Here is a 15,211-nt window from a genome sequence, read left to right as displayed (position 1 = left end):
TAAAGTTCCAATACAAGAATGATAACAAGTAAGAACACTAGAATATAGCAATAACTAGGATTAAAGGTTGTGTGTTAGGAGGTGTAAGTAAAATTTAAGGTCTATACCTAGAGTAAGGAGTTATGAGTATCATTATACGTTAAGAGATTAATTCAAACAAACTGATACCTTTTAATAAAACTATTTCCACTTTTACTGTCGATTCAGACTACTGTAAATTTAAAATACACTAATGATGCTGTCTCAAGACAGGATGACATTTTATCCTTATTTACACATAAAGTTGTATCATTCAATGGTAAAAACTAACTTTAACTGATACTTGAAAGTGGTGGATCTGAACTCAGTGCGACTGTGTGTTGGATGTATGTAGGTATAATTGTAAGTCTGAATGTGTGTGAATGTCTCGATTAGGGAACTTCCTATTCAGTTGAGAAATCTGTTGACAATTGTGATACAATTTATATTGTTAACATAATGAAATAAAGGATTATTATTTTTAATAACAACGATTTTGATGCTTGCCAAGGACTAAAGAACTCAATAAACTTGAGAAAACAAAACTAAGAACTTCACTAAGTAAGACAGTTTCTGGGTGCGTCCTTTAGCTGTTTTGTTTCATTCAAATGGAATAATTGGATGGGAGTGGGAAAGTCAATAGGGCCTTGTCGATCACTGCTCCAATAATGACTCCAATTAATAATATAATTTGTGTAATTACAGTTTATCTAAGTTTAATTGTAGGAATGGCTCTGTAAAATAAAAGAGCTCATTCATTAACTGCTGTTTTTCAAAATATGATAATTCATTATTCATTTCTTAATTAACACAAAATAAAATTAGTTCATGCAAAGTTAGTCTGTAGAAGAAGTCTCGTGAAAACTACATGCCAGAAAATTCTAATTATTTATATATTGCCTTCAGACTTGGCGTATAAAATTTCCAGTAACTTTGCTATGTATTTACGTATGTATGCATGTCTTGAGTCTGCTCTGAATTTATTCATGTATGTATGTCTGGTGTCTGCTATGTATGTATGTATGTCTGGTGTATGCTATGTATGTATGTATGTCTGGTGTATGCTATGTATTTATGTATGTATGTATGTCTGGTGTCGGCTATGTATTCCGGAAGTGTTCTATACCCTCCGACTTGTGATCGTTTATTTTGTGTTTCGTATGTTGTGTTTGACCAAGCTACACAGATGTATGTACTTTGAACTCTTATGACGCAATATTTATACTGAATCATGCATGTATGTATATATTCTGTGCGTTTTATTTATTAGCATGAAGTGTTATAATTCTTTTAATAAATTTATAAGTCTAGCGTATACAAAGTGTCTAATACCATTGTGCCCATTTTATAATTAAAAATAATCTTGTACTGTAAGACGTGGATTACAGATCAAAAAGCTATATATCAGTCAATATATTTACTGCAGAAATGTGAACCCAAGCCAGTGTATAAATATATAATATAATTTCCATTTATTTCGGTACGTACTAATGTTATTGAAATGCTTTTTTATTGAATTAATTTAAGTTGAAATTTTTATGACTAATTTTAAAATTAGTTTTAGAAGCGGAAACAATTTTATACATAATACATTTATATTTATATAGGTCTAAATATCTCAACAAATAAAATTGTTTAATTCTTTATTCTTACCAATAAGTATGCAACACATATATGTAAAAAGAAATACACTTTTATTTTGAACGCTTGAAACAATATTCTGGACAAGTGGTAGATATAATATTATTAAAGTGTCGTAGAGTCTTTGTAAAAAATCCCAATAAATTAATTCAAAATTTACTGAGTTTTACTGAATTCTGTTTGTTTTGAAGTACAAGAGCCGGCAATATCTAGTATCTAATAAGCCAGTTGCAAGAGGAGGTTGGTGTTTGTTATGGATCAATACAGTTACGATTGTGTAGTTGTAAATGGCAGGTTATAGTTTCAATAAATAGATACTATCTAGGCTTCCTATAGAACCCCTTATCAAATGGAATATCAAACCCTACTGGGATAAGTGGTGAGCAGATATTCCCAATGCAAAACGTGCTTTACGTTTAAACGCTGATATGTTGGAGTTCTGAAGCTAGAATGCAAAACCGTTTCTCAATGAGCACCAAAAGTATAACAAGCTAATTTTAGTGGCACTTGTTGTCATATTTTCCGAGATTTAAAAATTTCACAATGATTGCAGACTATTGATTGTAAATAAACTTCCTTGGACTACGTGGAATGACCACATCAATGCTGTCTGTTACAAGCTATCCTCAGGCATGTATGTTCTTATATCGTTAGCTAAAAATTACCCAATTCAGGTGCTGATGACGGCGTATTATGGGCTCATTTGCTCACACACCACTTTTACGGAGTAGTGCTTTGGGCAAACTCAAAATTCATGAGGTCATTCCGGCTTCGGAAATATCTGTTCGAAGTATTGCATACTTGAGAGTCGTGCAAAAAGGCTTTCAAAACTCTGCAACTGTTAACGCTCCCACTTTTTACATTTTTGAAACCACATTGTTTCGTATGACTACACCCGCCTTGACAAGAGGCCAAGGCATTTATAAGTATAATACTAGGGGCATAGAAGGCTACCAAACTGGAAGACAGGACTGTAGTTTCTGAACACTTTCCCCCACAAGCGGGTGATCACTTCATTAAAAGGTTGCCGGACTCTATCAAAAAAATGCCTAAAACGCTCTTTAGCTATTTAGGCATATAACTGGGCATGACTCACGGCCCATTTGGGTGACCGACCCCGTAGCTGGGACTTGGATTGGAAAATTGGCGAATGGTTGAGTCAAATAAATTTACTTGTACTATCCTTGTGTGTTTGAGTGAAAGAAATTGTGGTGTGCGTATCAAAATTATCAGTTAACTTTTCCAATGCAATACATGTTATTTTCTCGTGCAATAAAAGAATTCTATGTATCTAGATAGTTCTCACTACCCATTCATACCCCCATGGCCACTTTAGTACTAGATATTATCAGTACCGGAGACAGTTAAAAACCCTGATTTTGGTGCATCTTCAATATTCTGTCACCCCAAAATATGCGAAGAATACATTTCACGTTAAGGTGCAGCAGAAGTTTCCTCCGCTTCATATCTCAGTTGAAAAACTGTTTCTAGGTTTTATTTTTTATTTTTAAACATGGGAAATCTGGCGTTATAGGACCTGTGACAGATTATTGTAAATTTAAAACAATCATTTTTTATCCTGGATTGAGTATTAGACCCTTAATCAGACCCACACGCAGACCATATTTTTGGGAAATTTTACTAAAGCCACCACACTTGTAGGGGGGCGGGTGGCGGTACATGATGAGGTCGGTCAAATATCTTTTCCGGAGCACGCCAATGCTGGGTACGGCCCTGCCCTTAAAAAAAGGGCACTCATATCATACCATAACTCAACATGATGTTGTTTGATAATCCTTCCGGCTCAGTCGGAAAAGGAGGTAGATTTTGTAACGATTAAAAGATATATTTATTCTCAGTTGTCTTGAAAACCGCTTGAGATACAGTAAAATTTTAAATTACAAAATCTTTTTCAAATTTTATAAGCAACCCAAAATCCATTTTAAGTTTCTACTTTGTTGTGCTGATTTTGGAGCCTTCATTGTTTCCTCATACTTTTTAAAGGGTGGTTTTTGTTCTAGAGATCATGTTCGGTGATGATATGCGGAAAAGTTGTGGTCCTGCCATTCAGAACATAAAATTGCAATAGGCTGATTTTGTATATAAGTAATACTAAAATATAGATACGTAAAAAGAACTATAGTGGCCTATTCCTAAATTTTCCACCTCTGGTTTGCTGGTTAACGACTCCAATGAGTCGTCGTTTCTGATAGATCTGTAGTTCGACAGTTCTGATGATGTTTTTTGATAGTACAACCACGAAGAGGTGCAGCTAACCCAACACTCATATGAGGACAGCTAAAGTACTTAATATTTAGAACTCAAAACCCCTTCAGTCGGATGACACATAATCAAAGACATCAGGCCAAATTTCGAATTGAACAGGTCATTCTACATTTTCACTGGAATCGGTATTGATTTTTATTTCGTTTTTGAGTGCTCAATAAGAAATAATTCACAAATAATCATATATGGATGGCTTTAGTTAATTAAGTGTTGTTCCCTTGGATTAAAGTTGATTCAAGTTACGCCACATAATTATTATTTGACAGGTTATCAATTATTATTCATTGTTCTCAAAAGAAACAGCAGAACAAAAATGTTACAGTACATAAATATTATTTGACACGTTACTCATTGTTCTCAACAGAAACAGCAGAACATAACTGTTACGGTACATAAATATTGTTTTACAGGTTACTCATTGTTCTCACCAGAAACAGAAGAACACAAATGTTACGGTACATAAATATTATTTGACAGGTTACTCATTGTTCTCACCAGAAACAGCAGAACACAAACGTTACGGTACATAAATATTATTTGACAGGTTATTACTTCGTGTTCTGATTCTTCCCATTTGAGAAGAACCTCCCATACCTCAGAGAACATTCCACTGAAAGTTCAAATAGACAACATCCTTTTCCATTTTACTCGAACCAGGTAAGTGGAATAAGTTTATACATTGTAGTTGATCAAACCATTGTATGTGCATTTTCATATTATTCTTTTTTTATCTGACGACAGCTGTTTTTAAATACGCTCAAAATATCCATCAAAATATACTGTAAGGGATCTGTTAGGAATCCTATGTTATATTGTGCAGACTCACATATATGTATTTAATTTTACCAACTGTTCAACCAATTGTAAACATTTAAATTTCTTTTCATAACATATTTTAAATTTTAAGAATCGCGAAGTATTATCAATTGGCGTTACATAAAATGAAAGTGTGTAACTACTTCCAATTTCATTTAGTCACATCACAAAAAAGTCAAATATACAATTTTCCTATAAATGTATATGTTTTTCAGTAAAAGTAAGTTTGCTTAACTTACTGTATAATAAAAGAGTACTAAAAGAAATAAATATTATAAATTTGTTTGTTTATAAAAAGATATATTTTAAAATGCATAGGAAGATTTTTGATTATAAATTAAACTGGACTAAACATATTTTAGACCTTATAGGAAAAACGAAACATACAGATTTTCCGTAATATATTTAGAGAAACAATGGCCTATAGCTTTTTAAACAATGTTTTATTTATACAGATTTCAATGTTTTAGATAATTTAACCTTGGAAATGACACAAATGAAATAATATATATGTACTCCTCGATGGATTGAGACGTTGGCTTTTTGAATGTTTGTATAATAGAATGTTTAATAGTGCACTGAGGTAAATGTCTTCTTTAGTTTAAGTACCAGTATTCTTTAACAATTTCTTATTCTTTCATTTCTGTTTTATTATTCTACATTTATTTTGGATTTACACTTAGTTTTGACCGTTAATATTTTAAAATTGTTTTAAAAGAGCTATAGAATAATTGCTTCTTATAAACTATTATTTAATGATAATGGTAATAAACATATCTTAATCTTTCAATTCTACTTTAAGCACGTTGTATATATTAATAGAATATTCACGTTGTGTGTATGCATGTATTTATGAATTTATATGAGTGCATGTTTACTTAGGTATGTAAAAAGTACTAAAACAAAGTTGACAAATATTATAATAGATTAAGTAATAAATAAACATCATTGCTAGATTTGAGTTTATAGTTTATAAAGCTTGGTTGTTATATAGGCTATTATTCATAGTTAAAATTGTAGTTTGTCATTGTACTAATTAGTAGTTGATAAAACAACACCAATATATTTTTTACTTACTTTAAATTATATACAAATTTAAAAGAAATAATAATTTATTTTTAGCCAATAATTCATTTTTAAAGTGTTTTTTACTGACCACTTGTGTAGACCTTTTTCAATTGCTTCAAGAGTCTTCAATATAGTAATTATTTTGAATAAAATATAAAGTTCAGCTTTGCACTGACATACTTAAAGGTTTTTTAGCGTTAAAGATCCAAATCTTTCCGGGATAATCTAGGGTTAACAAGTAAACTGAAACTACACTCAAAATCGAGGCTCATAAACTATTGAGTCAATAAATTTGAAAAGGGCTATTTTTATATCAAAACAGTTAGAAACTATTTAATATAAGCCACTAGAAGTCCGTGTTTAATTAAAATTTGAATTTTGTTAAATTGATCTTGTTTAATCGTTTTGCGGGTTGTAGTGCAATGCGTCCCAGATCAGATAGACGATTTTAATTTTTCTCCTAAAAACCGAAAACCGTATCGACACCGTAAACCAAAACAACATAAGACCATCTAAAAAACTATATACTGTCTAACAAGGAAAATAATATTAGTCTTATAACCATCCGTTTAATGTATTATTCCCCACATTTCACTGCCTGCTATGTAAAATATCATCGATCAGTCATTGAATTTAATTTATATAATTACGAGTATTTTAATCAAGGATAATCTAGATTATTTTTTAGCAATTCTCAGACAAAATCAATTTTGTTTTTACAAATTTCTTTATCGTCCAGCTGTGTTGAAATTATACAGTTTATTATTTAATAAATCTTCCTATATTATTGAAATTATGGAGCACATAGCAGAGCTATAGAAGTCAGGCCTAAAGTGAATAATATGTATTGGATAATTTTATAAAATCTTAGTCACCTTTCGAGAGACTTGATTTAGATGAAAATGTAAAATACGTTATAAACTATCAGTTTTACATTAGTGTAAATTAAAAAATGTTATACTAACTGCCTACATTCAAAATAATCTTGAAAAGTTTTAAAATATTTTTTAAAGTTGGTAGTTTAAGTTCAAATGGATTTAGCAGAGGAACCTTGCAAAAATTTGGCTCCCAAGATGCACACTGTCTACTGAAATGGCGAGTAGCGCAACCTACCGTTTTAAGATGTGGGAGTTAACGTTTTGATTGCAAGTAATTAGAAAACCAAATCTTTTAACATAAACGTAATATTTAATAATAGCTGGAAATGTGATCAAACATTGTATATCTAAAACTAAATATGGTGAATATTATACTATTTATAAATTTATCAGGAAATAATATTTAAATAATTTGCCTAATGTAATTTATATCTAAATATTTCCATTCTGTTATCATCATAATACTGTAAATCTGTAAAGACATTGCTAACCTATTTAAGAGATTTACCCGAGTTTCTTAGGAATAAAAATATCTTCTCACTATTCTTAAAAATCGCACCGTCTAAAACTATGTCAACAAATTTTCTTATTGCTACAGTTTTGAAATTTTAATTTTAATGAGTTTTTATAGTTCAGTTAAGCTCCAGTAAAACTTCATCTTAGTGCAGCGTCTGGAATCTGACGTTGTCACTGACTCCTGGTATTTGGAGTCATCTCAAGAGATCCAAAAAGAGTTAATTTTAGGCTTCTTCGATACCGCTACTTGTGGATCTCTTAAGACAATAATGACTCCAAATTCCAGGGGTCAAGTCTGTAATACCGTCAGATTCCATACGCTGCACTAAGAGGAAAGTGAAATGGAGGTAAACTCAAATTCACATTGAATCAACCCTTCCCACCATAGAGTACGTTATGTATAGAAGTCTTTATTCTTTGTGTTGCTTTCTGATATTATTAGCTTTTAACCCATGGGCCTTTAAGTTGATTAAAAAAGGCCAATCAGCAAGAAGGAATCAAATAAGATGGGAAATACTGGTATGCTTTTTTGATTGGAACATTTTTGAGGGAGTCTGCTCCCTGTTTGAACTGGTTTCTTTGAGTGACAGGTGTGAATATTACCGTTCCAGACGGTTTGTTCACACTGATTGACACAAAGAAGTAATGGTGTATGGAAAATGAATACTTGTAGGTAACTGTATGATTGGGGGTTTTAAGTTGGCACGCCTGAGATATTCAAGATCACAATTCAGGAAAACACACAGAAACGATTATATTAATAAGGACACTTTATAATGGATGTTTTTTTAGTATATTTGAGAAAAATATTGACAAATCAGTGCTAGTGCTAATATGATTTGCTATATTTTTATTCTCTCCTATGTTTTTATTTCAGAAACATTGTTCAATCATGTGAATTTTTGTACCTTTGACAATCTCAATAATCGCTACTGCTTCCGGATATTTGGCAACAGTAGACGCACTACCTTATTGGAGTTATCAGGTGAATCCTAATAATATATTTACTATATTACAAGGTATACCAGTGCAATACTGGCCATTTGGCTTCATCATTTACTAATAATATAAATAGATCCGAAGGAACGATTTGAATACTAGTGTTATCTCAAGAAATAAATCGTGTATACTTATGCAAAATTAAACAATGTACGTCAGTTCTAAGTGCATTAATGAACATTTTATTTGCCTGAACCAGGTTTGGAATATATATATATATATATATATATATATATATATATATATATATATATATATATATATATATATATATTGTACTATAGTAAACTAACTTATACAGTTATGAACAATTCCTAAGACATAGTTAAGCGGTTATTTGTACTTAAATCCATATAAGAACTCGAATCCTGTGAACTAATCTTTCCAGGGGCCATAATGTACATACTGGAATGTACATTCTGGGGTAAAAGGAATGTTTGAATGTTGTTTTATCCAAATACAAATAGGGTTCAACCTTGAACCATGAGAAACCAATATATCAAGAGGTTTATTTATAACAAGTGTTGTCTATAGACGGGCATAGGGAAAGACAGATGTACGGACTCTCATGTGATCTTTTGATCAAAAGAGGATTTTCTTGGACTCTAGGAACCTTATCAGTTTAAAGCTTACAAGCCAACTGAATGTGGCCTGGTCTAGACTTCGCTCGTGATGAAGTAATGTCGTGTTAATGGAATGTTTCAGGCGAAAGATCTGCAATACTAATTATTAGATAATTTATTAAATTATCCAATACTTAATAATTACTTAGCTATGGTAAGAAGTGTTGATTCAATTGAATTTTGAGTTTACCTCCAGTTCAACTTCCTTTTATTGCATCGTCTGGTATCTGACGCTGTCAGACTTGACTCCTCGAATCTGGAGCCATGTTTGTCTGAAAAAAGTCGACGGCGAAGAAGGTCATAACGAAACATCTACATTGTTTTGTTGTGTACTTGATGAGACAATGAGACTACTACTTCAAGTATTTATAGGTGTCTCTGATGTCAAAACGATGGCAATGTTTCATTTTGAGTTTCTTGGATTCTAGGAGTGAAGTCTGAGGCAGCGTCATATACCAGACGCTGCAATAAGAAGAAGGTGAACTGGAGTTAAACTAAAAATTCAACACAGTAATAGTTGGGACATATCAAACTAGGTAAAACAAGTTTATATTTTAGTCCCGCAGTAAAGTACGGTTATTCAGCTAGTAAGTAATACTTCCATTTTCCATAATTTCCGATTTGTCTTTCGATGAATACCTAATTTGGATTATCACAAACATTTTATAACAAAAAAGCCAAATCAGTGCGGGTATTATCGAGTCATGCAATTACCAAAGAATAACAATTTATTTACAATATTGCAGAGGAAATAATTTTAAAATAGTTCTTGGGCTCGATATGTGTTATGAACTATTAATTATTCCTACATTTTAACCGCTATTTCCAGTTATGCCTTAACTTTGGTGGTAATAGTTATTTATATATTCAACATTCCTATTATATCACATTTTACAAAACAGGGAGCCGTGTCCAGGGAACTGCAAAAATATAGTATATCAAAACACACACACACACACACACACACACACACACACACACATATCGGATTAATAATTACTAATTTAGTACTTCATAATAGCAACTTCCTGTTTTGTACGCAGGGTTATCCTGGGAGTCCCTACTACAACGGCTGGAATGCTCCAACTGGGAATGAAGAGCTTGGGTTGCTACAAATGGTTCCCAGACGGCGTAATGACAAATGTCGACTGTGGGGTGGAATGGATGAGGTCTCCGGCATTCCAGGATTAAGAAATGCTATTGAATATTCATATTTCAACATGATAAAGCCATCCATGAATGAAATGTTTTACAACTTAGGAATTGACAGAGGAGCCACGTACAGATACGCTGACAGTCTGTGTAACAGGAATTCACAAATAATATCATTCCTACCCGGCAATGACGTGGTCAGCATGCTTTGCTCGGATATTCATCATACAGTGCAGCAGGAAAATTTGTAAATCTAATATATTAGAGTACGGTTGTGTTTGGATGAATTTTGCAAAATATATATTTCTAAATGATTTCCTCATATAGAATTTAATAGTTATGTTTGTTTGTATTTCCGTCTCCCATAATTTAATATACGTATAGAATAGTGCGGTGATAAAACAGTAAAAACTAGAAATCCGAGAATAAGTATGCGTCCTCAGCTGGAATTTAGACTTTTAGAATTTATATTTTGCATCATAAGCTTCCCATTATCGTTGAAAATTTAGATTTTGTAATTTTTACCGTGAGATTTAAAATGTTAACAACTTTAAGCATATATTGCTAAAAAGCTTTTTGAAGAAATTCGTTAATTAACTTAAGAAAGGTTAGTGGTATTGTGGAGGGAAAAGTGTGGGCTTCTCATATAATTGATATTTTAAGGGTGCAAAAAACCTTTAGAGTTTACAGTATACTATGACAGTATACAACCGGTTTATTAGGTGGTGCCTATTACGTACTCGTATGATCTCCTGGTCGTGGAGGGTTGTTATTTCATGCGGTCTGAGAGAAGCCGATGGTGGTAAGGGAGAATGGCTGTGGAAGTTGAGTTCACTGTAATGGGGCCGGAGATTGCCTCATAAAAGAATGAGGACAAAAACAAGGCCTTAGTCACTTGAGGGGGCAACCACACATAATGAGTAAACCATAATGATAGAAATAGAATAAATTTGCCAACAAACATTTCATAGAGTAAAATGAAAAATAATAGATTCTAGTCAGTAATATGGAAGATAACCAAGTAATTTTTATGGAATTATACTGAAATAAAAATGCTTTAATAGAATATATTAATACTATTGTAACCCTTAATAGCCAAGATGCTAAAGTGAGAGCAGTACACTCAGGTGTATATACTGTCCATATTGCTGTGACCATATGTCTATACTAGTTTAATAGTAATCTGGCTAGCATTGATGGAATACATAAAAAAGCGTTTAATAATACAGCTTAGTAGTTAAGATTTTGCATATAATAATCTAGTTTTATATTTTTCTTTAACACAACTAATTATACAAACACAAATATAGAAAAGCATTCAAAGTCATCCCATTGGTTTAGTTGCACTCAGTCATTAATAGAATGTCAGAATCCAATTACACTCAAAACGAAAGAAATATGGCAGAGAAGGTCTAATTTCTTCTTATTTGAAAAGTAAAACTTCCTTTTGTTAGCAATACATTTCCATTGTTGTAAATTATGTATTTTAAGATAATATTAGTTACTATTATGATTTTTGCATGGTTTTATGAATCTATAATTCGATAACGAACAACCAAATATAACAAAATTAAAATGACAATATCGTCTTTAAACTTTGGACAGAATGACAGTCTGAAAAATATACGGGGACATTGAAATAAACTCTACATAAGTACCTGTAGAGCAATAACTGAAGGTGAAAATTCTTTATAAATTGTGCAAATAGATTTCAATGTCAAACTCATCATTCTAAGGGTGCACAGAATAATTTAAACTATGCATGGAGACTAGAAACGTCTCCTCACTTTAACGTACTCTGTACACAAGGCTTTGTTTATTGTTTAAATATTCCGCAGTAGAGGTCAAAGTAAACTCACCCTAAACCGGATATTTCATTATCAAAAGTCAATCAATAAATCTAATCAGATTAATAATGTAACTCGATTGTGATTCCCTTGTGTTATCTCCTGTAATGTATTTAATCAATGTTTTGATTATCATAACTAGATAAATACTCCCTACAAGTTAAACAAAATAATAGTTTATAGAGTAACACTCGTCATATCAGATCTTGACGGCTTTGAGCTATGGTCGGAGCAAGAAAAATTTGGGTAACCTTAGGAGCAAAATCCCATTTTTTCTAAGAAAAATCGTGTATGTATTTTAAGATGAACACTCATACAGTAATGTATGTGACAGTTTATACAGCATTAGTGAAATTATTTCGGCTAAAATAAAATTATACAGCGTACTGTATACAGTATTCGTTGATGAAAATCATAAAAGTTATATGCTTACGGAAAATAATGTTTAAACCCCGATCCCGAGAGCCATATAATTCAATTTTCATACTTAAAAGTATATTTATTTAATACACCTTTGAAGTATGAAGTTTTTATTTCTCTAATAGTGAGCAGTTCCATAAAAATGAACTACGTCACTCCTGCAACACAAGAGATTATACTCAAATACAAATACAAATATTCTTTATTTTCAAATACATAATACTTATAATACTACATAATACTTAGTATTGAAATGGCTTCAAATAAAATCATCACAAACAGTTGCTACAATTTCAAAAATAAGTTTTTCAAATGGCAATGTTCATTGTCTTCTTTCAATAAACTCGTTAAGTGAGTAAAAAGGATTGTTAATTAGCCAGTCAGTAAGAGTAGTCTTCAGTCTTCTCTCGGTGAGGCATATCAATTCTTCAGGTAAAAGGGTGTGCAGCTTCATGCCCATGTAGGAGGGTTTCTTTTCATATAGGGAGAGATGGTGAACTGGTAGTTGGTAACGAGTACCGTGTCTAGTATTGTAGTCATGTAGGTATCTATTCTGCGTCAGGGGTTGTCCAACAGCATATAAGATGACTTCTTTTATGTAGAGGTTTACTATTGGCATAATCCTCTGGGGTTTTAAGGCTTCTCTACAACTTTCTCTGTAGCCTAGCTCAGCTAAGGTTCTTACGTCCCTCTTTTGTAGAATCAAAACTTTCTGAAGATTACTTGCGGAAGTTCCTCCCCATATCATTAGGCCATACCTAATGTGAGTTTCAAACAAGGAATGGTAGGCAATTTTCGCAGTAGATATGTCGCTTATACATTTTGTACGTTTGATCATATAAAGGGAGGGATTTAATTTGGAGAGAAGATTGTCTACATGCTGTGACCAGGTAAATCCCTCATCAACAATGACTCCTAAATATTTAGCTTGGGTGTTTCTTTCCACGTCGGGTATTGTTGGTACTTCATCACATCTTCTCCCAAATGCGACTTGACTAGTTTTGTCTGGATTTACCACCAAGTCATTTGAGTGGCAGTACTGATAAGCCATGTTCAAGGCTGTGAATGATCTGATATCTAGATTTTCTTTTTGTCCACTCAAGAGCAAGGTGGTATCATCAGCGTACATTGAAACTGTACAAAATTTGTCCAGATGTTCAGGTATGTCATTTGTAAACAGTTTAAATAATACTGGTCCCAAAATAGACCCCTGGGGCACTCCTCGATTTATAGGTAAAGGTCTTGATCTAGTTATTGCTGTGATTTTACTTGTTGCTTGTTTTATTTCTACTATTTGTTTTCGGTCTTTAAGATAGCTTTTAAACCTCATCTTGGCTGTGCTCTTAATTCCTAATTTGTCTAATTTGTGTAATATGAGATCATGGCTCAAGCAGTCAAACGCTTTACTCAAGTCTAGGAAGAAACTAGTAACATGTTTTCCTTCCTCAAGTTTGTCAATTATGTAGTCAGCAAAATCGGTCAGGGCGGTCATGGTTGATTTTCCATTGATGAAACCATGTTGTCTCTCAGTTAATAAATTAAATTTCTCACAGTGGTCCAAAAGCCTTCTCAGGACAACTTTTTCTAAGATTTTAGAGAAAGTTGGCAATATTGATATTGGCCTGTAATTGCCAACTTCGGTTTTACTCCACTTTTTATGTTTTGGGTAAACTTTTGCAAGTTTTAGGGCTGATGGAAATTGACCTTGACTCAATAATTTGTTAATAATACTTGTGAGGGGGATCGTTAGTGATTCCTTACAATGTTTAAGTATTTTTGTGGAGATATTGTCGGTGGCTGCAGAAGTTTTTTGTTTGAGATTTTTTATAATATTGGTAGTTATGTAAGTCATGGCCGGTGTCCGAGGTTGTGTGTGTGGGTCTATAGATGGTTTAGGATTGTTTTTCAGCGTTCTCCCAGCGATGCTGGTAAAGAAGTGATTCATATGGTTTGCAATTTTATAGGGGTTATCTTCTACATTTCCATCAATTTCAAGCTTGAGTGTTTGTTGCATTACATTTTTGTCTGTCTTTCATCGTTTATTATCTTCCACAAGGCTTTAGATTTATTTTCTGCTCTATTTATAAAACTGGCTGATGCCTCTTGTCTTAAGTTTCTCAGCCTCAAGTCATATTCTTTCTTAGCCTTTGCTAGATTGCGTTTATATTCTTCATTATTTGTTTTGTCATATACTAGAAGTTTCTGAAGGAACTTTTCTTTAGCTAGTTTACCTGATGGTCTACAAAATGTTTATTTGTCACCTTCTTTTTCCTTCTAATTTTCTTTAATGGACATGCTTGATTGATAGCCATGGTAACTATTGACATAAATTTAGTATAAGCTTCTTCTGCAGTGTAAGCATTGTGCACTTCATCCCAATTTTCTTGGAAGCAGTAAAGCATTTAACATACTAAGGTTATTCTGGGAATAGTTTCGGCTCATTCCACTGTAATAGGTGTTTTCCTGACAAGTCCTTATTTGTGACGTGCAAAATTGTACAGTACGGTCAGATAGGCCGCTGTGAAATACCTTACTTTCTACGTCTTCAAGTGGTAGATTTGTACAAACACAGTCAATTGGAGACCTTGTATTCAATGTAATCCTAGTAGGAGGTAGATTCAATCTATAAATGTTGTGACTGGTCAAATAATTATTAAGTTGTTTGTTTTCGTTGTCAGTCTTTAAGCAGTCAACATTGATGTCACCTAATAACAGAATGGAGTGATTTTCTGCTTTTGTTTTTTCCAACATATCTGATATTAGACTCAGTGCTTGATGAAGGTTACCAGAAGGAGGTCTATAAATTCCAGTAATGTATAATGGTTTTTTGTTCAATGTTAGCTTAATCATTGCTGTTTCGCAGATTAATTCTTGAAAGTATGCTGAAACAGGGATTGTCTCTGTCAGGTGGAATATGTTTTTGTCAACATATATTGCTGCTCCTCCT

Source organism: Homalodisca vitripennis, chromosome X (genome assembly GCF_021130785.1).
Source record: "Homalodisca vitripennis isolate AUS2020 chromosome X, UT_GWSS_2.1, whole genome shotgun sequence".
NCBI classification, from domain to species: Eukaryota; Metazoa; Arthropoda; class Insecta; order Hemiptera; family Cicadellidae; genus Homalodisca; species Homalodisca vitripennis.
Note: the sequence above shows the minus strand (reverse complement) of the source record.